General features: G+C 40.3%; 1 long non-coding RNA gene across 1 annotated transcript in view; it reads left to right on the top strand.

Annotated features, from left to right (window-relative positions):
* LOC110740867 overlaps positions 1-25,011 on the top strand; it is a 50,145-nt gene that overhangs the window by 6,582 nt on the left and 18,552 nt on the right. The window contains exon 2 of the long non-coding RNA XR_002516087.2: positions 14,018-14,121. This is a non-coding gene — a long non-coding RNA (uncharacterized LOC110740867). The remainder of the gene's footprint in view (positions 1-14,017; positions 14,122-25,011) is intronic.

Below are 25,011 nucleotides of genomic sequence, written 5' to 3'. Positions count from 1 at the left end.
GATCTTCTCCACTCAGTCCACCAACTCACATACCCATTACCCCCATTTCCTTCAGAAACACCCTCACAGACACACCCAGGATTAGTGCTTTACCAGCTCTCTAGGCATCCCTTAGTCCAGTCAAGCTGACACCTAAAGTTAGCCATCACGCTTTCCAATTTCAATTGATCATTCAAAAGATTGCTCATGGATCTATTCAAAAATTTAATTATATTTTGTATTTTTTATTATAAAATACTTCAAGTGTGCAGAAATGTACAGATAATAATGTAACAGATATGCATTAATCTACCATCAAGACATAAAATACATTACTTTTTGCCTTAAATTTTCCATATCACTTTTGTTTATAAAGAAATATCATTGAAAAATCTAAAGATAAAGGCCCCCACCATGGTTTATTTTTTTTGTCTCTTTAACTATCTTAACTATATTTAAAGTATTGTTTGGGGGGCTGAGATGGGAGAGTTGCCTAGAAGTTTGAGTCCAGCCTGAACAACAGAGTTGGACTCTGTCTCTTAAGAAGAAAATAGTATTATTTGAGAGTAATTAGGATATTGGTTGAAGTACTTAAAATATAGATTACTGGTACCACATGATACTAGTCTTACGCAATTTGCTTTTTTAATTTGACATTATGTTTTTAAAGATTTATTCACATTTATAGATAGGAGATAGATCTAGTTTATTCAATTTTACTTTCTGCTGCTGCATAGTTTTGTTATACAAATAAGCCAAGGTTTATTGATTCATACTCTTAGTAATGAATGATAAAGTTGTTTCTAATATCTTGCATTACAAACAATGCTGCAATAAATAATTTTGTTCATGGCTCCTTGATAATATGTGCAAGAGTTTCTTTAGAGCAGTGGTTCTCAACAGAAAATCATTTTTGCCATCAGGGGACATTTTATAATGTCCAGAGACATTTTTGCTTGTCACATATGGGTAGGACGTCCTATTGGTATCAGGTAGATAGAGATCAGGGATGCTGCTAAACATCCTGCGATGCACTGAGAACATAGGATTATCTGGCATCAAATGTCAATAGTGCGGAGACTGAGAAACTGCTCCAGGATATGTAACTAGAACTAAATATATAGAAACACAAACCACCATCATAAATGTTGGATTCAATATCCTAGAGATAACAGTCCCTTGCCAGTTAATCTGAAACTTCAGTCTCATTCCAGTCAATATTTTCACAGGGTTTTACGTGGAATTTGACAAACATTTTTCATGACTGTATTTTTAATTCTTCCTGGGACTATAGGTGGAGCTAAAGAATATTGTAGATGAATCAAATTGATAAATGTGAAAGATGTCAGGGAGTCCAGTGATTGTCTTACAATAGCATGTTTTTGAATAAATAATTTTCCCTAGGCTGGATTTGATTATTAATAGTATCGTTTGGTCCAGGTAGTAACATGCTTTCTTTTCTCAAAGTACATATCTGGAATTGGACAAAACACGGTAGCCTCTCCCGCTCCTATGGGTTACAATGCTTATGATCAACTTTACAGCACTTCAGCATAGGCTGGTGATAGGATGTATATGCTAAGTAACTTCAACTCTGCGTGCAACTGGCAGTCCTAAATGAGAATCCTAACCCTTGATAACATCGTATTGGAGAGGGGAACACCCCAGGAGTTAACTTCTCACTTTTCTGGCCATTCAAATCTTGACTAACTTTCAAAATTCTACTAATTATTTTACTTAATATCACAAATGGGTTTTCATTGTCAAATCAACATAGTGAAAACTAAAATGGGCTCTTTTGGTGAAGTAAAAATTATTCAAGTTTAAATAACCCAGGTTTCATTGGTTTTAGGATATCATTTTTCTCTTTATATATGCAGTTCTGTATCTGTTGCTTTTCTGCTGTGAATTGTAAAGGATTTGGGTTTTGATTGCCTCCATTAGTGAGTTATCAATTCCTAATAGAGTCTTATAGGTCTGAAACATACTGCAAGTTCCTGCTAACTTTACCATTTCTCTATGGCTCTAATGAAGTTAGAACTAGATCTTAATTGTAGTTGTGACCTTGTTGACCGACACTGGTACCGTAATATATTTGGCTTGAAGTCGTTAATTCTGACAGCTTCATTATCAGCCTGGGATAATGTGCTCTGATTTCTCTAGGTTTATACAATATGGTAATGGCATACTCATTCATTCATTTGACTATTTACTGAGCACCAAACTGCTTTAGCATCTCACCTCACCTGCATGTGTGAGGTTGCCTCAGCCTGGGACTTTCTTCTACCTTACTTCTTTACCTGGTGGTCTCCCATTTTAACTCCTAGGTCAGATTCCTTTCCTAAGGGCTCTAATATACCCCATGCTCTTGCGGAAATAGCATTTTCCACACTGGAATGTTATTGCTTATTAGCCTGGATTCAGATTACCTGGGTTTAATCATAGCTTCATTCCTTAGGAGCTCTATATCCTAGAGAAAGTTACTTATTTTCCCTGAATTTTATTTCCTCACATGTTAAATGGAGAATTAATATACCTATTGAATAAAGTTGTTGTGTTCATTATATTTATTCATTCAGAACTAGTTATTAAGCAACTATTACATATTAGTTAATGATTCCAAGTGCTAGAGATGAGGCAATGAACACAACAGAATCCCTGCCCTGCATGCATTCTAGTGGGAGACAGACAATAAACATATCAATATATAACATAATGTGGGGCTGGAGAGTAGCTGATAGTCTCTATTCAATGTCTGTATTAGAAAGGAGGAGACATTGAGCAGAGACTGAATGAAGATGGGGACACTGAGAGAAAAGCAAGTTTTTGGAGGTGGGGAAGGGGGTGGAGTGGGATGTGATCAGTTTTGGCTAGTTAAGTTTAAGATGACCATTATTCATTCCAGCAGAGGAATCGAGTGTCTACTTGTGTGATGGGCTGAATTGTGTACTCCTCAAATTGATATACTAAAGTCCTAATGCCCCAGTACTGCAGAATGTGAGTGTATTTGGAGATGGAATCTTATAAGAGGTGGTTAAGTTAAAATGAGGTCATATGGGTGGCCCCTAATCCAATATGACTAGTGTCTTTATAAGAAGAGGAGATTAGGACTCAGGCACACAGAGAGGGAAGACCATGTGAAGACACAAGGAGAAGGCAAGCCAAGGAGAGGGGCCAAAGGAGAAACCAACCCTGCTGGCATCTTGATCTCAAACTTCCAGCCTTCAGAACTTTAAGAGAATAAATTTCTGTTGTTTAAGCCACCCAGTGTGCGGTATTTTGCTACAGCAGCTCTAGAAAACCAGTACAAGTTGAATAGCCACGTCTACAGTCTAGTGTTTAGGGGACACGATGAAGCTAGAGTAATTGGCATATGGAAGGTATTTGAAAGCACCTTAGATAAAGAGATCACCCAGAAAGGTATGGGGCTAGAGGAAGGCAGATGTTTAAGAACTGGGGCTAATATAATCCAATATTAAGAGTTTAGGGTAATTAAGAGTTGTTAGCAAAGGAGATGGCAGAGGATCAGCCTATACTAGAAGAGGAAAGGAGAGCGGGGTCCAAGAAGACAAGCAAAGGAATTCACTGATGGTAGGTGCACAGGCAAAGGCAGCCTAACTCAGGAGAAGTCAAAGCTGAATACCACCAAGAAAGATAGTGTGGGGCAGCAAGCTTATGAACTAGATGTGGTTGAGCAGTGCAATACATACACACCACATATGCACACGCACACATGCACGCACGCACCAACTCACAAAAGAGGTTATTTGGAGAAAGAAATTTGTTAACATTCACATGAGGGAGAGCCACAGAGTGCTTTCCCCCACCCGCAGTAGTGTTCAGAACCTCATATAGCATTTTGAAGTTGCAGAAAAAAGGGGAGCTCAGAAGATGGCCAAAAACAGGTTAAGGTGCTAAATCAGGTTATAGTAGCAGGACAGGTTATGGAAGGGAGAGAAGAGGAGGCTTGGCTAGCAAAGGTGGTCTTGTTATGTAGATGGAATCTTTCAGGTTGCAGCCCTCAAAGGGAATAGACAGTACGTGTTTGTTTTAGACCTTTAAGATATCAGACTCTCAGTTAATCTTTCCTAGATCCAGACAAAAGAAGGCCTCGGCTGTGTTAATGCAGATATTTCTGCAGATGTAAATCTTCCCCAGAAAAGACAGCTTAGCCAGGCTACTTCTGTTTGCTGGCTCTCTGAGTAGCTATCTCAAAATATGTCAAAGAAGTATGTTTTGGGGTGAAATAGTTTGAGTTCCTTTAACACATAAACACACACACACACACACACACACACACACACACACACACACACACCCGGTGGATTTAGAGGGAGACAAGAAACAGAAGAGAAAGGAAAGAAAGGCATAGCTTTCTGCAGCCGGTTAGACAGGCAGAATGAGAACAAAGTCCCATTATGCTCTGTCCTCTTGACTGTGTTGTACTCCTATTGTGGCAACCCTTCAGTTTACAGAGCACTTTCACATACATGACTTCAAATAACCTTCTCAACAGCTCTTTGTTGAGAGACGGCATTGTAAGCTGTGTTTTACAGATGAAAAAAATTAAGATTTTGGAAGGTTCAGTTACTTGTGTTCTGTTAGACAGCGGGAAATATTTAGGCTCCTCGGTTAATACCTGAGTTTGACTTCAATAGAGCTATATTTAAACTGCTTAATTGAAATGTTAGCATCCTCCTTTGGGTGGTCATTGTCCAGTCCTCCCTTACCACCTCTTCATTATTTCTCTTTTGAAGAGCATTGAAATGGTGTTAACGATCCCTTTTATCTTCTCTTACATTAAGTATGTATTATAAAGCTAACAGAATGCCATCAATGCCACATATCTTTGGCTCAACTTATAAAAACTTTGGTTAAAGAAAAAATCACAGAAATTTTATTATGACCCAATTCTTGGAAGCATTAACTCAGTCAAATAAAACAAGAAAGAAAACCCTTAATTTTCACTGCTTCAACAAACCCCATGACATTTTTGACACGCGTGCTGAGGTACAGTGTTGACTGGGGAGAGTCTGGGTTTCTTTGTTCATGGTTGGCTTAGGTTTGAGATGAAGCAGGGGCCCCTCCTAGGGGCCTGAACTCCTCCTCCCCACAAGCATGAAAATAAGGGAAATGAGTTCCTTCAAGGGAAATTTCAGGCACCTAGCTAGCCCTGAGAATTAAATAAGCAACTTGATAAGCAAGAAAGTAATAGTAGCTTAAAACAATAGCTAAGGAAGTTAGAATCATGGGATGTTTGGTTCTGCATAGAAAATGAAAGTGCCTTTGCAAAAATGAAAACAGTGAGAAGATTATAACAGCGAAAGAGATCTGACCTAACCAACTTCATCTTGCCTTTAACCTCCAAACTGCCCTTGGTCATTCCTGGAAGTGGGCCAAGCTAACTTTGGAAGAAATTTAGTTTATTGTTTAAGTGGTAATAGTCCTTCCTAAAACAAAATGGCCTTTATAAAACTAATAAAAGGTCATAAGTATAGGATTATGAGAGGGGCCTGAATTCTGCTAAGATGTAGGCATAGTTAAACCATTACCAGCCATTGTTCTGGAGGTCGCAAGATCTGTACCTTTCTCAGTTACTCTTGTGAATATCATTACTATTGTAGAACCTAAGATTGGCCTTTTGATATGTGTTTTCAGACTTTTGGGTCTCTGATGTCTGGATGTTTCCATCCAGACCTGAGACTCAAGACTCAACTGGTTCTTTGGCCCCCACCCAGAAGCAGACTCAGCACAGGAGGACCATTTTCCACACCCCTGTAATTACATCCCCTACCATTCAGCAGCACCCATTCCCTAGCTTCCTGCCTGCCAAACTATCATTTAATATCTCTAGCCTCCAAATTTTTGAATAGGCTGATTTGAGTAATAATACAACTCCAGCCTTCCATTTAGCCAGCTCTACAGGTCTTAAACTCTTTCTCTATTGCAAGTTCTCTGTCTTGATATATTGGCTCTATCTGGGCAGTGGGCAAGATGAACCCATCAAGTGCTTACAAAACTAAAGATAACATCTCAACACATATCCCTGAGTTATTTCTCATAAAGCTGAACTCCTGCCCAGTGGATCCACTGGCACATAGACGTCAGATAAAGGGGAACCAAAGACAACTCTGACCACTGTTCTTTGTCCCAAATTCTTCCTGAGGGACCTGGAGGGAGTCATACCCAACAGCCAGAGCTAACATTCTTTTCTGCTGACCCCAAATTTTTAAACAAACCTTCTTTCTTAACCAATTGCAAACAGAAAATCTTAGAATCTACCTATGACCTGGCCAAACCAATGTGTGACCTCTGTGTATTGATTTATGATTTTGCATATAGCTTCTGCTGGAATTTAAGCCTGCCTTTAAAAAACTTTTACTTGCATGCCATTGGGAAGGTCAAGATTTAAGTGTTAGCTGCCCAATTCTCCTTGCCCTGCAAATAAATGCCTTCCTTTCTTTCACTTCAAACCTCCGTGTGGACATGTGGTTTTACTCTGCCAGGTGAGTGAACCCCAGTTCAGTTTGATGACAGATTTTAGGCAAATGACAGCTGGCCCAGAAGTCCTGAAAGTCCAAGGCTTTAGGCCAGAGCTCTCCTATGTCCTGTTTGGAGGTGGGATATAACTTCACAATTACAGAAAATTTCAGATTGATCTATGTTTAATTTCTATCTCCATGAAGAGGCTGGCATCCTCAGCTAAGTGACTAAATGAGCAACAGCTGGGTTTAGAGGCAGAGAAACATAGATGTAACTTATCTTAGGCAGCCACCAAAGGACTCGTTTAAAAAGAACAATTGTGGTCAGGGAATTTTCAATACACTGTGGGACTGCTAAAGAAATTGTCTCCATCCATGCCTGTTAGCATGGAAAGGCTAATCCACAGTGCCCTAAGGAAGGATACTTTGCTTAGAAATGTGGCATTCAGTTTCTGTAACTCTGCATGGAGATTTCTTTTAAAGCTGTGCATTTCACGAAATGTATTAATTGCCTTGGGGTGTAATGAATTACAAAAGATGGGGGTAATCATAAAGAAAGAACATCAAGGAGAAGGAGATGAACAGAAACCTCATTGTCTTCAATGATCATCAAAAATAGGTCAGAAAACAAGTCTGCTTTGATGTTTGATGTTTTTATTTTTAAGGAATTCTGTGTAATGAAGTGTAACCTCAGCAAATGGAAACTAGACCCAATATTAAGAGCTAGAGAACTAGTTATAGGAATAGAGAATGGGACCAGTCATTTTCATGACATTCATTTGAGTAGAATCTCAATTCTTATGGTTTCCATAAAAGTTTTTCTTAGTTTTGCTTTTCTTCTAGTTTGATTAATCTATTGAATTGGATGTAGGCAGGTTGGAATAACCTACATGGTAGCTATGTTAATGTCTTCTTTGGCAAAATTAAAGGTATCCTTACCATGCATATTAGGCAACCTGGAGAGGATAGCAGTTGGAAGCACACATCATATTAATAGAGGCAGGAGGCAGAGAAATCCTAGGCAGACAGTGGTGGGTCCCTGGTGAAATTCCACTTTCAAGCCAAAAACAGACTAAAACCCGTGGCCCAGAGTGAGAACTTCTATTCCTGTTTGCTTACTCTCTCCTGATTGATTCTTTCTGAATAATGCCTTTTAACTAATCAGATTTTGCATTTTCCAATACTACCTATAGCCCATGCCACCCCCATCCTGGGCCTATAAAGACCCCAGACTCAGTTGTTAGACAGAGAGGCCTGACTTCAAGGAAGAGACCTCCTGACTTTGGGGAAGATGACCTGCCCTTCCCATTCCCTTTCCAGCTCCCCTCTCTGCTGGGGGCTGTTTTCATCACTCAATAAAATTATCCTCCGTCACTGTCCTTCAATTTGTCAGTGTGACCTCATTCTTCTTGAATGTTGGACAAGAGCTCAGGACCCACTGTGTGCGGGTACTCAGAAAGGCTGTCACACTGGCCCTTTTCCCTTGCTGATGGAGGGCAGCCACCCTATTGATGGGGCCACGGGCCCACTGAACTGCTAACACACCACTGTCCATTGGGCTGTGGATGGTGAAACTAAAAGAGCTAACTGGCACACTAACACCCCCTCTGGGGCTTTGGGGTTGTGGGCAGCCTTGCCTGGGTGCCACCACGTTCCCCATGAGGTGACATGCCTGGTCTGGCCGCAAGCCCTGCACAGAGCTTGCTCCTGTGTTAGTGCTCAGAGGGGCTGGCCGGATCCTGCTCTCACTTGCTCACATGCTCCCTCCTGCAGGGGGCTGAGTGTGGTGAGCTTAGTAGCATGGCCATCCATACTGTGAGTCTGGCAAAGGGGCTGAGAAAAATCTTGCATCAGTGTAGACCTTCTCCTAATATTGGCTTCACCTCTTGCTGCTGTGTGATTTTGACCTTAAGCCTCAGGTTTCCTATCTGAGAAATGGGGGTGATTACAATGTCTCACACTCTTGTCATCATGAGAATATAAGAGGTAATGTATGCCAAGGTCCTGATACATTTGTGGTAGGGGCTGCTGTTATTTATATCATCTTCTGAAATAGTCATCAAATGCCCAGAGGAATGTGAGTGAGTGCGTATGTAAGTGTGTGTGTGTGTTGGGAAATTATTGTATTGAATTTTCAATACACTATGGGACTGCTGAAGAAATTGTCTCCATCCATGCCTGTTAGCATGGAAAGGCTAATCCACGGTGCCTAAGGAAGGGTGCTTTGCTTAGAAATGTGGCATTCAGTTTCTGTAACTCTGCATGGAAATTTCTTTTATACTGGATCAATGAGTTCTGTTCTGCATAAAATTAGTCATGTAGCCAGATTTACCTGGTGTGAGCACTTAAGAGAAGCTGAAGCTGTCAGTCTCCTCTCTTACCTGTGATCTTCAGTCTTCCTTACAAACAAGAGCTCTGATTTCATCACCTGTGTAGTTTCAAGATTTTGATAAATGACAGTCAGGACCTGGTGGGATCCACATAGTTCACTCCCCTCTGCCTCTCTCATTCTGCCTGTCAGAAAGTTTGAGACCCATAAATCCTGGTAGCTAGGAGCATGTCTCAGACACATCAGCAGATAGCACGGGACTGGGTCCCATGGAGCTGTACAACATTTTCAAGGGCTTGTTTCATAAACTCCTAGGTTTAGTTCATAAGTTACTGTGAACTCACCTGCAGTTAAGTTACTAAAAGGTAGCTACAATTCTGGGTTATGTAAACTAAAAATAAAACCCCAAGCCCCACAGCCAACTGAATGGATTTCTTCTTGGCAGGGAGAGGCCTGGAAAACTAAATTCTTGGCCATGACAGGAAGGCGGGTTGTACATGCCTCATTATATAGCCTCTCTTTTGAAGTTTAGACATAACTGACCAACATTAATGTCAAAATAGAGATTATAAAAGTTTCAGGACAGACTCTTTGTGGCAATAAAATACCAAATTATAAATAAGACTTAAAGCCATAGAAGGCAAGGGTTAAGTCACCCTCTACAAACCATAAAATCTGACTTTTAGAAATTAACCTGGTATAATGTGGCTTACTTTCCAACCTGTGCTGTAGCATCACATGGCAGATAGGAGACCCCCTTTTCTCTTAAGCAGTCCTTTGTACTGACTTCAAGTCTTTAGAGTCTAAGTTTAGACAAAGCTTCACTCCTTTATCCAAAAGCAAATTAAAGAATTGCAGAATCTACCTATAACCTGTAAGCCCCCTGCTTCAAGATATCTTGCCTTTCCAGGCTGAACAAATGTTTACCTTCCATGTATTGATTTATGCCTTTGCCATTGCTCTTGCTTCCCTAAAATGCATAAAACCAAACTGTAGTCTGACTGCCATGGGCTTACTTTCTCAGGACCTCTTGAGACTGTTTCCTGGGCCATGGTCACTCATACTAGCTCGGAATAAACCTCTTCAAAATATTTTACAGAGCTTGGATTTCCCCTTAACAGCTGAAACATCTTTCTGCAAGTCACTGGGGAAGCTCATTTGTCCCTGAGGACAATGCCACTCACCAATTGGCTCCTTCTTGCAGCATTATATGCAAATTCCCTCCTCCTTAAAACAATAAATATTTAACAAGAAAATAGTAATGGAGCCAAGTGTGAGAGGTGTGGCTAAGCTATGCGGCAGCTCTCTCCTAAGATAAACTCAGAATAAGGATGAGAATATATTTACAAGATACACAGACACACACACATGCACACACATCTATATATATGTATACAACATTTGAATATTCTTTTTCATACTTTGCCTGTTGTAAAAGAAATATCCTTTTCTTTAACATACAGCCTAGAAAGGAAGTTTATCAAATTTCTTTAAGTCCCACATCTGTAAAAAGCAGATAAGCTCACTGTAAGAACCGATGTAGTAAAATCTCCACAATTATTGAAGTGAGCTCTAAATTCGTTGTGTTCTGTTTCTGCTCGTATCATCTATCCAACTGCTGTAAATGAATTTGAATTCCCTTTACCCGCGTTGAGGCAGTTTATTGCTTATTTTCAGTATTTAGGTAGACGGCCTCACAGAGCCTTTTATTTTACTCTGGTTTATAGAATTTTAGATATCCACCCACATGTCACTGTGCATGCCTCTACACCAGCCCCCAAGACATTTCCTCTTGTAAAACAGATACGTATCAGTCAGTTGCCTGAAGCAGCTGTGCGCTTCCTCTGAACTCCAGCGAATATATAGGGAAGAAAGGAAGGAAGGAAGGAAGAAAAGAAGGTGTAGGGGAGGAAAAATCATTTTCTCTTCACTTTTCATGAGTTCTCATCTGGGACTCCCAGAAAGAAAAAGATTAATAACAGAAAAAACATCAGAAATTTAATAACATGTATACATCCTATATACATGGGAGATAACCCAGAGAAATGAGTAGATATCTAGAGTAGATCCCAAAGAGTTGTCTTAGACATCTTAAATCCCATTGATCTCTGAAGCACGAAATGCACTGTAAAACAAGGGTAAGTCTTGTTATGCAGATTTAAATGGGTGCCTTCTTCATTGACTAAGAGTCTCTAGTGAGTTAGTCATGTTTCTCTTCCTGGTACAGAGAGAGATGTCCTTACAAATGGAGATTTCCTTCATAGACATACATTTCTTTTTAAAAAGAGTGATTTTTTAGAGCTTCTTCTGTGTCTGCTGTTTCTCAAATAGCCAGCTCAAGTAATTCTTGTGCCCAAGAGGCATACCTGGCATATTCTGGTCTTCTACAGTTATTTTTGGGGTGGCATGTCCTGGACCCCATCAAAGCTAAGAAGGAAGGAAAAAAGGAAAGAAAGAATGAGAAAAAGAAGGAAAGAAGAGAACAGAGAGGGAGAGATTGAGTGAAGACAGAAAATGACATATGTTTCTATTTAGACCCACTGACAATTTCATTAGGTCCATCTGCATTTAGCCTACATTCTGGGTTCAAGGCTGGTGCTGTGTAAATCTGGACACTGACTGAGGCTGTTGCGACTAATCACCCTCTCCAGGTCAGAGATTTTCTCCTCCAAGCAACTGTTCTTCTTATTGACTCTTATCCAGCTTCTTCTCCCAATATTTGACTAGGAAGCAAATACTTAGTGCTATAACCTGGTTACTTTTGTTTTTCTGTACATCACAACTTGCCTGAGAGCACAACTGCCAATTTTAAAATGTGGCTCTTGGGTTGAAGGTCCTAGTGTCAGAGGCGTTCAAACCAGATCAACTCCATCTTGAATAGGGGCTGTGTAAAATGAGGCTGAGACCTACTGGGCTGCATTCCCAGACAGTTAAGACATTCTATATGACAGGATGAGACAGAAGGTCAGCACAAGATACAGGTCTGAAAGACGTTGCTGATAAAACAGGTTGCAGTAAAGAAGCCAGCTAAAACCCACCAAAACCAAGGTGGCGATGAGAGTGTACTCTGGTGATCCTCACTGCTACACTCCCACCAGTGCCATCACAGTTTACAAATGTCAAGGCAATGTCAAGAAGTCACCCTATATGGCCTAAAAAGAGGGAGCATGAATAATACACCCCTCATTTAGCATATCATCAAGAAATAACCATAAAAATGGGCAACCAGACCCCTCAGGGCTACTCTGTCTATGGAGTAGCCATTCTTTTATTCCTTTACATTCCTAATAAACTTGCTTTCACCTTCTGTATGGACTGGCCCTGAATTCTTTCTTGGGCAAGATTCAAGAGTGGTCTCTTGGAGTCTGGATCAGGACCCCTTTCACGTAACACTAAGACATCTATTTTGGTCCAGGATCCAATTGCATGCAAACCTCTCTTCCTGGCCAATTACCAGACCTTGCTAGTGGACGGGGCTGGGGCCTGCTTCATTGCTTTCCATTCCATTTGCCTGACCTTCTTTGTTGTGAGTAATCTGGCCTTCATTGTGAATGACACCCAACTATGCCAACAGACTTTTCCTACACATGGAAGTGTTATTCTATTCATTCCACAGGTATAGGAAACAGGCTTAGAGAAGTTTTATGGTTTGCTCAAAATTTTATAGGTTTTTTAAAGCTCTTTGGTAGAAATCTGGAAAGAAAATGTTCCTGTTTATAGGCCTGAAAGTGACATTGAAAATTAAACATCCTCAAAGAAGATATTTATCTCTTTGAAGACACTGAAATCTCTGATCAACAATTTTTAAAGACTAATTGTGAACACTGATAGCTATGCTCATCACTCAGCTAACATCTCTGGTCCCCAAGTTTAAATAGTTAACTGCAATCCTTCCCTTGCATAGTATGTGCCTGCTGAATAATGCTTAATTCAAAGTGCTCACCCCTTATATTTGTTTCAGTATTGTTTGAGATGGGAACCAGGAGGGGGATTTTTGTTTTTGATGGTGGTAGAGCCTCATCATGGAGTTGTTCTATTGTGTTTTCCATATAGCCTGTGGCTTGGGTTTGTTTGCAAGAGTAGAGTTTATCAAAAAACTGGTCCTCCTACTTCTCTTTTTATAAAGAAGTGTTTGTAAATAAAGATTCTGCACAGAGTATACTGGTCCTCTAGGGCAGTGCCAATTCCTCTAATACAGTAATTATTTGAAGCCTTGTGCCCTGGAGTCAACATGTTCTTGTGAGAATTGCTACAGTTGAGAAAGCAAGATGAGTTTATAGGAAAAATGTGTTAAAATGTAAACATATATTAATAACTTCAAAAAGCTGGAGCACATAGTAACATCCTTAAAATCACTTTTCCCTTATTTCCAGATGCTTATGGCATTTATAAAAGGGATATAAAATCATACAGTAAGAGCACTGTGGGCGGGTACATTATTTACATGTTATCATGTGTTGGGCATTTTTTACCTGGGGCCCTGATCAATTGAAGATGAAACTGCTAAAGTTTTTAAAGCCATAACTTGGTTTTTTTTGTTTGTTTGTTTTTGCTGTTGTTTTTCTTTTTAAGAGACAGAGTCTTGCTCTGTCACCCAGGCTGGTGCTATCAGCGATGCTCACTGCAACCCCAACCTCCTGAGCTCAAGCAATCCTCTCACCCCAGCTTCCTGAGTAGCTTAGACTACAGGTGCATGCCACAATGTCCAGTTAATTTTTTTGTTTTTAATTTTGAAGAGACAGGGTCTTGCTATGTTGTGTAGGCTGAACCAGAACTTTTGAGTCCCTGTTTCTTATTTTATGCAATCACTTCACACTGACACCCCCATATCATTGCATAAATTGACCTTCAAGTGAAATAATTATATATAAGATGTTACCAACTACCTTCACCTGCATATAATGGTAAATCTGATGTGTGGATAAAGAATTGTATTTACCACATGTTCCAATTTGCCCAGTGGATTGATGGGTATTCAATCATGTTAACCAGTTTAAGATTTAGTAGAGTGAACAGTCATTACATATCTTATAACTTATCCTTTAAAAACTGTCGATTTTGAACTTCACCTTTCATCTTGACTTAATGTGATGTTTTAGAAGCATTCTTCAAAGAATAAAACACAACCATGCAAAAAAGATTGGGGGATCATCATGGCAGATGGGAGGCAGGACTAGATTGCAGCTCCAACAGAGCAGCATGCCAAGGCTTATGTTATGACTTTTAGCTCCAGATCAACTGCGAGAACAAACCAGCAATCCCGAGAAGACCCATAGACACTCTGAACGAAGCGGACTGCTCCTGCAGGACCTGGAAGACACCCCAAATGCTGTGAGTGTGCCAACTGCAGAAATGGGAAAGGAATACCCTCCTCTCCCAAACACACACCCATACTGGAGAAACTGTAGGTCTTTTTGCAGGAGAAGTTTCTGACTTTATCTGAAGCTGAGTCCATTTAGAGAGCTGAGCAAAATACAGGGGTAGAGGAAGCAGCAGAAAGGCCCTGGGAGCTCGCTGCATCCCCAAGTAGGCCATTCCTGCCTGGCACCACGGGGATCCATCAGGAGGGCAGCCAGAGGGGTACTTTGGAACAAATGGACTTAACATATATAGAGATCATTTTATCCAACAACTGCACCATATACATTCTATTCAACAGTACATGGAACTTTCTCCAAGATAGACTATATATTAGGCCATAAAATGAGCCTTAATACATTAAAAAAAAAATTGAAGTTATTTCAAGCACTCTCTCAGACTACAGTGAAATGGCTTGGTTCTTCCCCCGCCTGTGGAGTCCGCACTTCAGATTTGTACCTTCCCCCCAGTTCTGGCCAGGAGGCTTCTTGCCCTATTTAAATTGTTACAAAGTTCAGCTAGAGATTTCCTTCTACCTGTGGAAATCAACTACAAAGGGAACCTTCAAAAACATGGAAATTAAATATCCTGCTCCTGAATGAGCATTGAGTCAAAAACAAAATCAAGATGGAAATTAAAAACTTCAAACTGAATGACAATAATGACATAGCCTACCAAAACCTCTGAGATAAGCAAAGGCAGTGCTAAGAGGAAAGTTCATAGCCCTAAAAGCCTACATCACAAAGACTGAAAGAGTGCAAACTGACATTCTAAGGTCATCCCTCAAGGAACTAGAGAAACAAGAACAAACCAAACCCAAACCCAGCAGAAGAAAGGAAATTACCAAGATCGGAGCACATCTAAATGAAGTTGAAACAAAAACAATACAAAAGATAAATGAAATAAAAACCTGGCTCTTTGAAAAGATAAATAAAATTGACAGGCCATTAGCAAGATTAACCAAGAAAAGAAGAGAGAAAATACAAATAAACTCACCAAAAAATGAAACAAGAGATATTATAACTAACACTACTCAAATATAAAAGATCGTTCAAGGCTACTATGAACACCTTTACACACATAAACTAGAAAACCTAGAAGAGATAGATAAATTACAACCCTCGTAGCTTAAATAAGGAAGAATTAGATACCCTGAACAGACCAAAAACAAACAGTGAGATTGAAATGGTAATTAAAAAATTATGAACAAAAAAAGTCCAAGACCAGATGGATTCACAGCAGAATTCTGTCAGACATTCAAAGAAGAATTGATACCAATGCTTTTGACACTATTCCACAAGACAGAGAAAGAAGAAACCCTCCCTAATTAGTTCTATGAAGCCAGCATCACCCTAATACCAAAAGCAGTAAAGGACATAACAAAAAAGGAAACTGATATCCTTGATGAACATAGATGCTGAGATTCTTAACAAAATACTACCTAACCGAATCCAACAACATATCAAAAAGATAATTCTCCATGATTAAGTGGGTTTCATACCAGGGATGCAGGAGTGGTTTAACATACACAAGTCAGTAAATGTGATACACCACATAAACAGAATTAAAAACAGAAATCACATGATCGTCTCAATAGATGCAGAAAAAAACATTAGACAAAATCCAGCATCACTTTATGATTAAAACTCTCAGCAAAATCAGCATGTAAGGGACATACCTTAATGTAATAGAAGCCATCTGTGACAAACCCACAACCAACATAATACTGAATGGGGAAAAGCTGAAAGTATTCGCTCTGAGAACTGGAATAAAACAAGGATGCCCACTCTCACCACTCCCCTTCAACATCGTACTGGAACTCCTAGCCAGAGCAATCAGACAAGAGAAAGAAATAAAGGGCATCCAAATTGGTAAAGAGGAAGTCAAACTGTCACTGTTTGCTGATGATGTGATCATTTACCTTGAAAACCCTAGACTCCTCCAGAAAGCTCCTAGAACTGGTAAAAGAATTCAACAAAGTTTCCAGATATAAGATTAATCTACACAAATCAGTAGCTCTTTTATACACTGAAAGCAACCAGAGAATCAAATCAAGAACTCAACTCATTTTACAATAGCCACAAAAATAAAATAAAATAAAATATTTAGGAATATACCTAACCAAGGAGTCGAGAAACCTCTACAAAGAAAACTATAAAACACTTCTGAAAGAAATTGTAGATGACACAAACAAATGGAAACATATCCCATGGTCATGGATGAGTAGAATCAATATTATGAAAATGACCATACTGGCAAAAGCAATCTACAAATTCAATACAATCCCCATCAAAATATCACCATCATTCTTCACAGAATTAGAAAAGACAATTCTAAAATTCATATGAAACCAAAAAACAGCCCACATAGCCAAAGCAAGACTAAGCAAAAAGAACAAATCTTGAGGCATCACACTACCTGATTTCAAACTATACTATAAAGGCCATAATCACCAAAAACAGCATGGTACTTCTGTAAAAATAGGCACATAGGCCAATGGAACAGAATAGGGAACCCAGAAATAAACCCAAACACTGACGGCTAACCGATCTCTGACAAAGCAAAAAACAAACAAGCAAACAAAAAAACATACAATGGGGAAAGAACACCCTTTTCAACAAATGGTGCTGGAATGATTGGCAAGCCACATGTAGGAGAATGAAACTGGATCCTCATTTCTCATCTTATACAAAAATCAACTCAAGATGGATTAAGGACTAAACTTAAGACCTGAAACTATAAAAATGATTGACGATAATATTGGAAAAACCCATCTAAACATTGGCTTAGACAAGGATTTCATGACCAAGAACCCAAAAGCAAATGCTATAAAAACAAAGATAAATAGCTAGGACCTAATTAAACTAAAGTGCTTTTGCACGGTAAAAGGAACAGTTAGCAGAGTAGACAGACAACCCACAGAGTGGGAGAAAATCTTCATTATCTGATGAAAGACTAATACATCTGATGAAGGACTAATAGCCAGAATCTACAGCGAACTCAAACAAATCAGTAAAAAAGCACTCAAACAATCCCATTAAAAAGTGGTCTAAGGACATGAATAGACAATTCCCAAAAGAAGATGCATGAATGACCATCAAACCTGTGAAAAAATGCTCAACATCACTAATGATCAGGGAAATGCAAATCAAAACCACAATGTGATACCCCCTTACTCCTACAAGAATGGCCATGATAAAATAATAAAAAAAAAGTAGATGTTGGTGTGGATATGGTAAACAGGGAACACTTCTACACTGCTGGTGGGAATGTAAACTATTACAGCCACTATGGAAAACAGTGTGGACATTCCTTAAATAAGTAAAAGTAGAATTACCATTTGATCCAGCAATCCGACTACTAGGTATCAACCCAGAGGAAAAGGAGTCATTATTTGAAAAAGACACTTGCACACGCATGTTTATGGCAGCACAATTCACAATAGCAAAATCGTGGAACCAATTCAAATGCCCATCAATCAATGAGTGGATAAAGAAACTGTGGTATATATGAATGATGGAATATTATGCAACTATAGAAAGGAATGAATTCACGGCATTTCGAGTGACCTGGATAAGATTAGAGACTATTATTCTAAGTGAAGTAACACAGGAATGGAAAACCAAATATTGTATGTTCTCACTGATATGTAAGAGCTAAGCTATGAGGACGAAAAAAGACACAAAGGCATAAGAATGATGCAATGGACTATGGGGTCGTGGGAGGAAGGGTGAAAGGGGGTGAAAGATAAAAGACTACAAATATGGTATAGTGTATACAGCTCAGGTGATGGGTGTACCCAAATTTTACAAATCAACACTAAAGAACTTAGTCATGTAACCAAATACCACCTGTACCCCAATAACTTACAGGAAAAAAACACTAACCATGCCCCCCAAAAAAAGTTTAACCAGTTTCTTTATAGTTTCTTGTCTGCATATTTTGGCATTTTTAGAGACACATACATGAGCCTTCTAAACAGTTAAATGTCTGCCCACACCGTGAAGCTCAAACATGGTTTAAGTGCTCCTGGGATGTGATTACCAAAAATAATAACTAGATCACAGTCATTAAAATGAAAAACTAAACATGTGATACAGGGAAATTATGCAAAGAAGGGCAGGGCAGTAAAGCAAGTACAGCTCTTTTTGTAGATTGGATGCTTTTTGATCTTCATTTCCCTTCTATTAACAACTGCATATCTTATTATTAGGGCAAGTGAGGCTAAGAAGCTCTCTTCAAAATACATTAATTATGTGATGCTGATCAGACAATGAATTATCACAGATTATGCAGCTCTATTACATTTAGTAAAGCTAAGTAGAGTATTTGAATATGAGTATGTTTCTATAGTGGAATCATATAAAATAATGTAATAATAATTATTTGGGGATAGCAGTTTTGACATCACTATTAGGTTGAATATGGTCTCATTACCTCCAAGTGGCACAGCAAAATATTAACTGAGCATCTGTGTGTACATTGCATTGTGCATTGTGAGTGGGTACTTTATACATGTTATCATATGTTGGGGCCTTCTTTGCCTCGGACCTGGTCCATAATAGGTACTCGATAAATGTTTGCTGATCCTTACGTTGATCAGCCTTTGTCCTTCCTGGTAGAGATGAGAGAAGGGACACTTCTGTGAATTTATGAAGTGCTTTTAGGCAAATAGGGAGTGAGCAGAGAGCTTTTCTTGTATTTCCTTCTTCTCAATTGGCTTCAGTTCAAAATAATTTTTATGCCAAAGTGGCATATTTTGGGGGGTGGATTTTCCTACCCTTCATGCCCAAGTTTACGATTAACATACCAAAGTTAAAAGGGTAATGGTTAATACTGAGTGTCAACTTGATTGGATTTAAGAATGCAAAGTATTGATCCTGGGCATGTCTGTGAGGCTGTTGCCAAAGTAGATTAACATTTGAGTCAGTGGGCTGGGGAAGACAGACCCACCCTAAATCTGGTGACCACAATCTAATCAGCTGCTAGCAAATATAAAGCAGGCAGAAAATGTGAAAAGGTGAGACTGGCCTAGCCTCCCAGCCTACATCTTTCTCCCATGCTGGATGCTTCCTGCCCTCAAACATGAGCTCCAAGTTCTTCAGGTTTGAGACTCAGACTGGCTCTCCTTGCTCCTCAAGCTTTCAGACAGCCTGTTGTGGAATGCTGTGATCATGTAAGTTAAAACTTAGTAAACTCCTCTTTTTCTATCTATCTATCTATCTATCTATCTATCTATCTATCTATCTATCTATCATCTATCTATCCATCAATCATCTATCTATATCTATCCTATTGGTTCTGTCCCTCCAGAGAACCCTGACTAACACAGGTTTTGGTGCCAGGAGTGGTTCTAGAGGAACAGAATATTAAGGATGGAGTTATTTTGTTGGTTTTGGGGTTTCTGTAGTTGGCTGCTTCATATGATTAGACACCAAAATTGTAAGGACTCTACTTCTAATAGTATGGAGAATGCTGATAATACTTGGTGTGAACTAATTAGAGAGTTATGCAAAATAAATGCATTTGACACTCCTGATTCACTGCTTGTGAGAGGCAAGGTGTTTAGTGACTCTATACATAATACCTTTGACCATATGTGGAGAATCAAGGAACATAATGGGGCTGGTTTGGTTGCTCCTAAGTTCAGTAGATAATGTGATGAAAAAAAAAAATGATGAACTCAGGGATTCTATCTCCTGGCTTCAGAAGCAGATACTGAGACTCAAATCTGCTAAGATTGCCCTGAGCGAGAGTCTTATCTCCTACAGAGAAAGAGCTGAAATTGTGGAAAAACAGACACAAGCTCTTATCATTCAAGTGGCTGACCTGCAATGAAAGGTGCGTGCACAGCCTCACCAGGTGTCTACTGTTAAAGTGAGGGCATTGATTGGAAAAGAAAGGGACCCTGCAACTTGGAATGGGGACATGTGGGAGGACACTGATGAAGCTGGGGACACTGAGTTTGTAAACTCTGTTGGACCTTTTTTTTCCGGAAGAAACAGCTTTCCCATCCCCAGTAATGGCAACATCCCCTCCCCGACACATGCTGCCATCAGCTTTTCCACATTTGTCTGAGGAGATAAACCCTCTGCTGCCTGAGGCAACAGTGATGGCCTCCCCTGAAGCAGTTGCCAGGCAAAATAATGTTGATTCTTCTCAGGAGAAACCCCCAGCACCCCTATTTGCTTCTAGACCTATAACTAGACTAAAGTCCTGGTGGGCCCCTAGAGGTGAGGTTGACTGTGACCCATGAGGAGGTGTGCTACATTCAAAAAGAACTGCTTGAGTTTTCTAATTTATATAAACAGAAATCTGGAGAAGAGGCATGGGAATGGATATTAAAGGTGTGGGACAATGGTGGAGCATAGAGTTGGATCAGGCTGAATTTATTGATTTTGGCCCACTAAGTAGGGACTCTGCATTTAATGTTGTAGCTCAGGAAGTTAAAAAAGGTTCTAATAGTTTACTTGCTTGGTTAGCTGAAATACAGATTAAAAGATGGCCCACTGTGAGCCAGCTAGAAATGCCTGATCTTCCTTGGTTTAATGTAGAGGAAGGGATTCAAAGGCTTAGGGAGATTGGGATGGTGGAGTGGATTAGTCACTTTAGACTTACTCATCCCAGCTGCGAGTTTGCAGAAGATATACCCTTGACAAATGTCTTGCAAAATAGACTTGTGAGGGCAGCACCTGTATCATTGAAGAGTCTTGTAATTGCTCTTCTCTGTATGTCAGATCTAACAGTGGGAACCACAATCACTCAACTATAAAATTTAAATATAATGGGAATAATTGGATCCCAAGGTGGCAGGGGCCAAGTGGCAGCACTCAACCATTAAAGGCAAGAGGGGCATAGCTACTGTAATGGACAGCAGAGGCAAAGTGACAATCAGAATCGTCTGACTGTTGTAGAGCTCTGACATTGGCTAATTAATCATGGTGTTCCTAGAAGTAAAACTGATAGGAAGCCCACTGCATTCTTACTTAATTATATAAACAGAAAACTTCTAGAGCGAATGGACGAAAGGCTAATTTGAATTATAAAACAGAGAATCATGGCCCGTCAATAAATTTTTGGACTTGAGCCAGTTTACAGACCCAGAACCCCTTGAAAGAAGGGGAGACTGGGTCACCTTGTGGAAGGACCCCACATTACTGACAATTGATGCAGTGACTATTTCTCCCATTCTTCCCCAAGGAGACCTCCAGACTTATATGAGGGTAGTTGTGCATTGGGGAAAGGGAAATGATCAGACATTTCAGGGACTACTGAACACTGGCTCTGAGCTGACATTGATTGAGAGGACCCAAAATGTCACTGTGGTCCCCGGTTAAAGTAGGGGCTTATGGAGGTCAGGTAATTAATAGAGCTTTAGCTCAGGTCTGATTTACAGTGTGTCCAGTGGGTCCCTGGATTCATCTTTTGGTCATTTCCCTAGTGCCAGAATGCATAATAGGCATAGACATACTTAGTGGATGAAAGAATCCCTGCATTGGCTCCCTGACTGGTAGGGTGAGGGCTATTATGGTGGGAAAGGCCAAATGGAAGCCATTAAAGCTGCGTCTACTTAGAAAAATAGTAAATCGAAACCAATATTGCATCCCTGGAGGGACTGCAGAGATTAGTGCCACCATCAAGGACTTGAAAGATGCAGGGGTGGTAATTCCCACCACATCCCCATTCAACTCTCTGATTTGGCCTGTGCAGCAAACAGATGGATCTTGGAGAATGACAGTGGATTATCGTAAGCTTAACCAAGTGGTGACTCCAATTGCAGCTGCTGTACCAGATGTGGTTTCATTGCTTGAACAAATTAACACATCTCCTGGCACCTGGTATGCAGCCATTGACTTGGCAAATGCCTATTTCTCCACTCCTGTCCATAAGGCCCACCAGAAGCAATTTGTCTTCAGCTGGAAGGGCCAGCAATATACCTTTACTGTCCTACCTCAGGGATATACCAACTCTCCCCTTTGTGTCATAATGTTATTTGGAGAGGCTTTCATCGCTTTTCGCTCCCACAATATATTACACTGGTCCCTTACATTGATGACATTATTTTGATTGGATCTAGTGAGCAAGAAGTAGCAAACACACTGGAGTTGTTGGTGAGACATTTGCATGCAGAGGATAGGAAATAAATCTGACTAAAATTCAGGTAGCTTCTACCTTAGTAAAATTTCTAGGGGTCCAGTGGTGTCGGGCCTGTCAAGATATTCTTTCTAAGGTAAAGGATAAGTTGCTGCATTTGGCCCCTTTGACAACCAACAGAGAGGCACAATACCTAGTGGGTCTATTTGGATTTTGGAGGCAACATGTTACTCATTTGGGTGTGTTACTGTGCCTTATGTATCAAGTGACCTGAAAGGCTGCCAGTTTTGAGTGGGGCCCAGAACAGGAGAAGGCTCTGCAACAGGTCCAGGCTGCTGTGTAAGCTGTTCTGCTCTGCCACTTGGGCCATATGACCCAGCAGATCCAATGGTGCTGGAGGTCAGTGACAGATAGGGATGCTGTTTAGAGCCTTTGGCAGGTTCCCATAGGTGAATCACAGTGGAGGACTCTAGGATTTTAGAGTAAGGCTCTGTCATCTTCTGCAGATAACTACTCTCCTTTTGAGAGACAGCTCCTGGCCTGTTACTGAGCTTTGGTGGAAACTGAACATTTGACTATGGGTCATCAAGTCACCATGAGACCTGAATTGCCTATCATGAACTTGGTGCTTTCTGACCCATCTAGCCATAAAGTGGGTCATGCACAGCAGCATTTCATCATCAAATGGAAGTGATATATACGTGATCAGGCTCAAGAAGGTCCTGAAGGCACAAGAAAGTTACATGAGGAAGTGGCTCAAATGCCCATGGTCTCCACTTATGCCACCCTGCCTTCTCTTCCCCAACCTGCACGGATGGCCTCATGGGGAGTTCCCTATGATCAGTTGACAGAGGAAGGGAAGACTAGGGCCAGGTTCACAGATGGCTCTGCATGATATGCAGGCCCTACCTGAAAGTGAACAGCTGTAGCACTACAGCCCCTTTCTAGGACATTCCCAAAGGACAGTGGTGAAGGGAAATCTTCCCAGTGGGCAGAACTTTGAGCAGTGCAACTGATCATGCACTTGGCATGGAAGGAGAAATGGCCAGTAGTAGAAGGTAGTCATTAATGCCAGCTATTAATGTGTGACCAGTTGCAGAAACAAGGACTGCCATTATCATGAGTATTCTTCATTCTTTTGTTAAAAACATGTTTGGGCTGGGGGCGGTGGCTCATGACTGTAATCCCAGCACTTTGGGAGGCCAAGGTGGGCAGATCACGAGGTCAGGAGATCGAGACCATGGTGAAACCCCATCTCTAGTAAGAATACAAAAAAATACCCAGGCGCGGTGGCAGGTGCCTGTAGTCCCAGCTACTCGGGAGTCCGAGACAGGAGAATGGTGTGAACTCGGGAGGCGGAGCTTGCAGTGAGCCGAGATCAGGCCACTGCACTCCAGCCTGGGCGACAGAGCGAGACTCCGTCTCAAAAAAACAAACAAACAAACAAAAAGTTTGTGCAGGTATACACTTGTACTAAGAAAATATCTTCATTTTATTTCTTTTCTCCTTTGTCATGTGACAAGATTTATTGACTTTACATCAGCATTTGAGTATTGTTAACTTTATGTAATACTATTCGAGTTGGGGATTGGTGTGTTTCCGGTTGTACAAAAGATAGTTGTATTATGTTAGGCATAATTGTAATCTTATTATTGTCTTTATTTGAAGATTGTGTATCATCTGAGGTGATGTGTGTGGGTTCAAGTTGACAAGGGGTAGACTTGTGATGGTTAATATTGAGTGTCAACTTGATTGAATTGAAGGATGCAAAGTATTGATCTGGGTGTGTCTGTGAGGGTATTTCCAAAGGAGGTTAACATTTGGGCCAGTGGGCTGGGGAAGGCAGAGGTACCCTAATCTGGCGGGCACAATTTAATTAGCTGCCAGCGAATATAAAGCAGGCAGAAAAATGTGAAAAGAAGAGACTGGCTTAGTCTCCCAGCCTATATCTTTCTCCCATGCTGGATGCTTCCTGCCTTCAAACATTGGACTCCAAGTTCTTCAGTTTTGAGACTCGGACTGGCTCTCCTTGCTCCTCAAGCTTTCAGACAGCCTGTTGTGGGACCGTGTGATCATGTAAGTTAATACTTAAACTCCCATATATATGTGTGTGTGTGTGTATATACACACACACACACACATATACACACACACACACACATATATCCTGTTAGTTCTGTCTCTACAGAGAACCCTAACTAATACAGTGAATAATCCTTGACTAGGGATAATTATACTGCAGATTAGTGGTAAATACCTTAAGAATCCTTACAGTCGACAGACAAAAATCTTTATTTGGCATCTACCATGTTTAAAGTACTGTGTCAGGCCATCTCGGGCAAGGGATGGAGTGGTAGAAAGAAATACTCCTTATTACCTAATTGCATGTAAATTTTTCTGCTACTAGAGCTTGAAGTATCCCACAGACACACTAAAAATTGAAGATCTCAGGTTATTTTCCCAAAAGTGGCTATCTGGATTCTCTATCTCAGCAAATCATTTCCCAAGTGCCTGGGAATTTTCCTAGACTCTCCTCTACTCCTTTATTGCCCATATCCAATTGGTCATCCATCTGAAATTCTAATGATTCCTTCCCTTGAGTGTAGACTGTGCTAATAATGTATTATTTTCAGTCTTCATCTGTTTTGCCTAATTGTTAAGATAATCTTTTTGCTTCTAGCTGTCCTTAGTTTCATACCCATGGTCCATCCACACTGGATCAGAGGGAGTTTTCTCAAAGTCAAGAGCCATTACACCTCTTAAAGTCTT

Source organism: Papio anubis, chromosome 10 (genome assembly GCF_008728515.1).
Source record: "Papio anubis isolate 15944 chromosome 10, Panubis1.0, whole genome shotgun sequence".
Taxonomy (NCBI): Eukaryota; Metazoa; Chordata; class Mammalia; order Primates; family Cercopithecidae; genus Papio; species Papio anubis.
The sequence above is the reverse complement of the archived record's forward strand: the minus strand, read 5'-3'. Positions and strand labels throughout refer to the sequence as shown.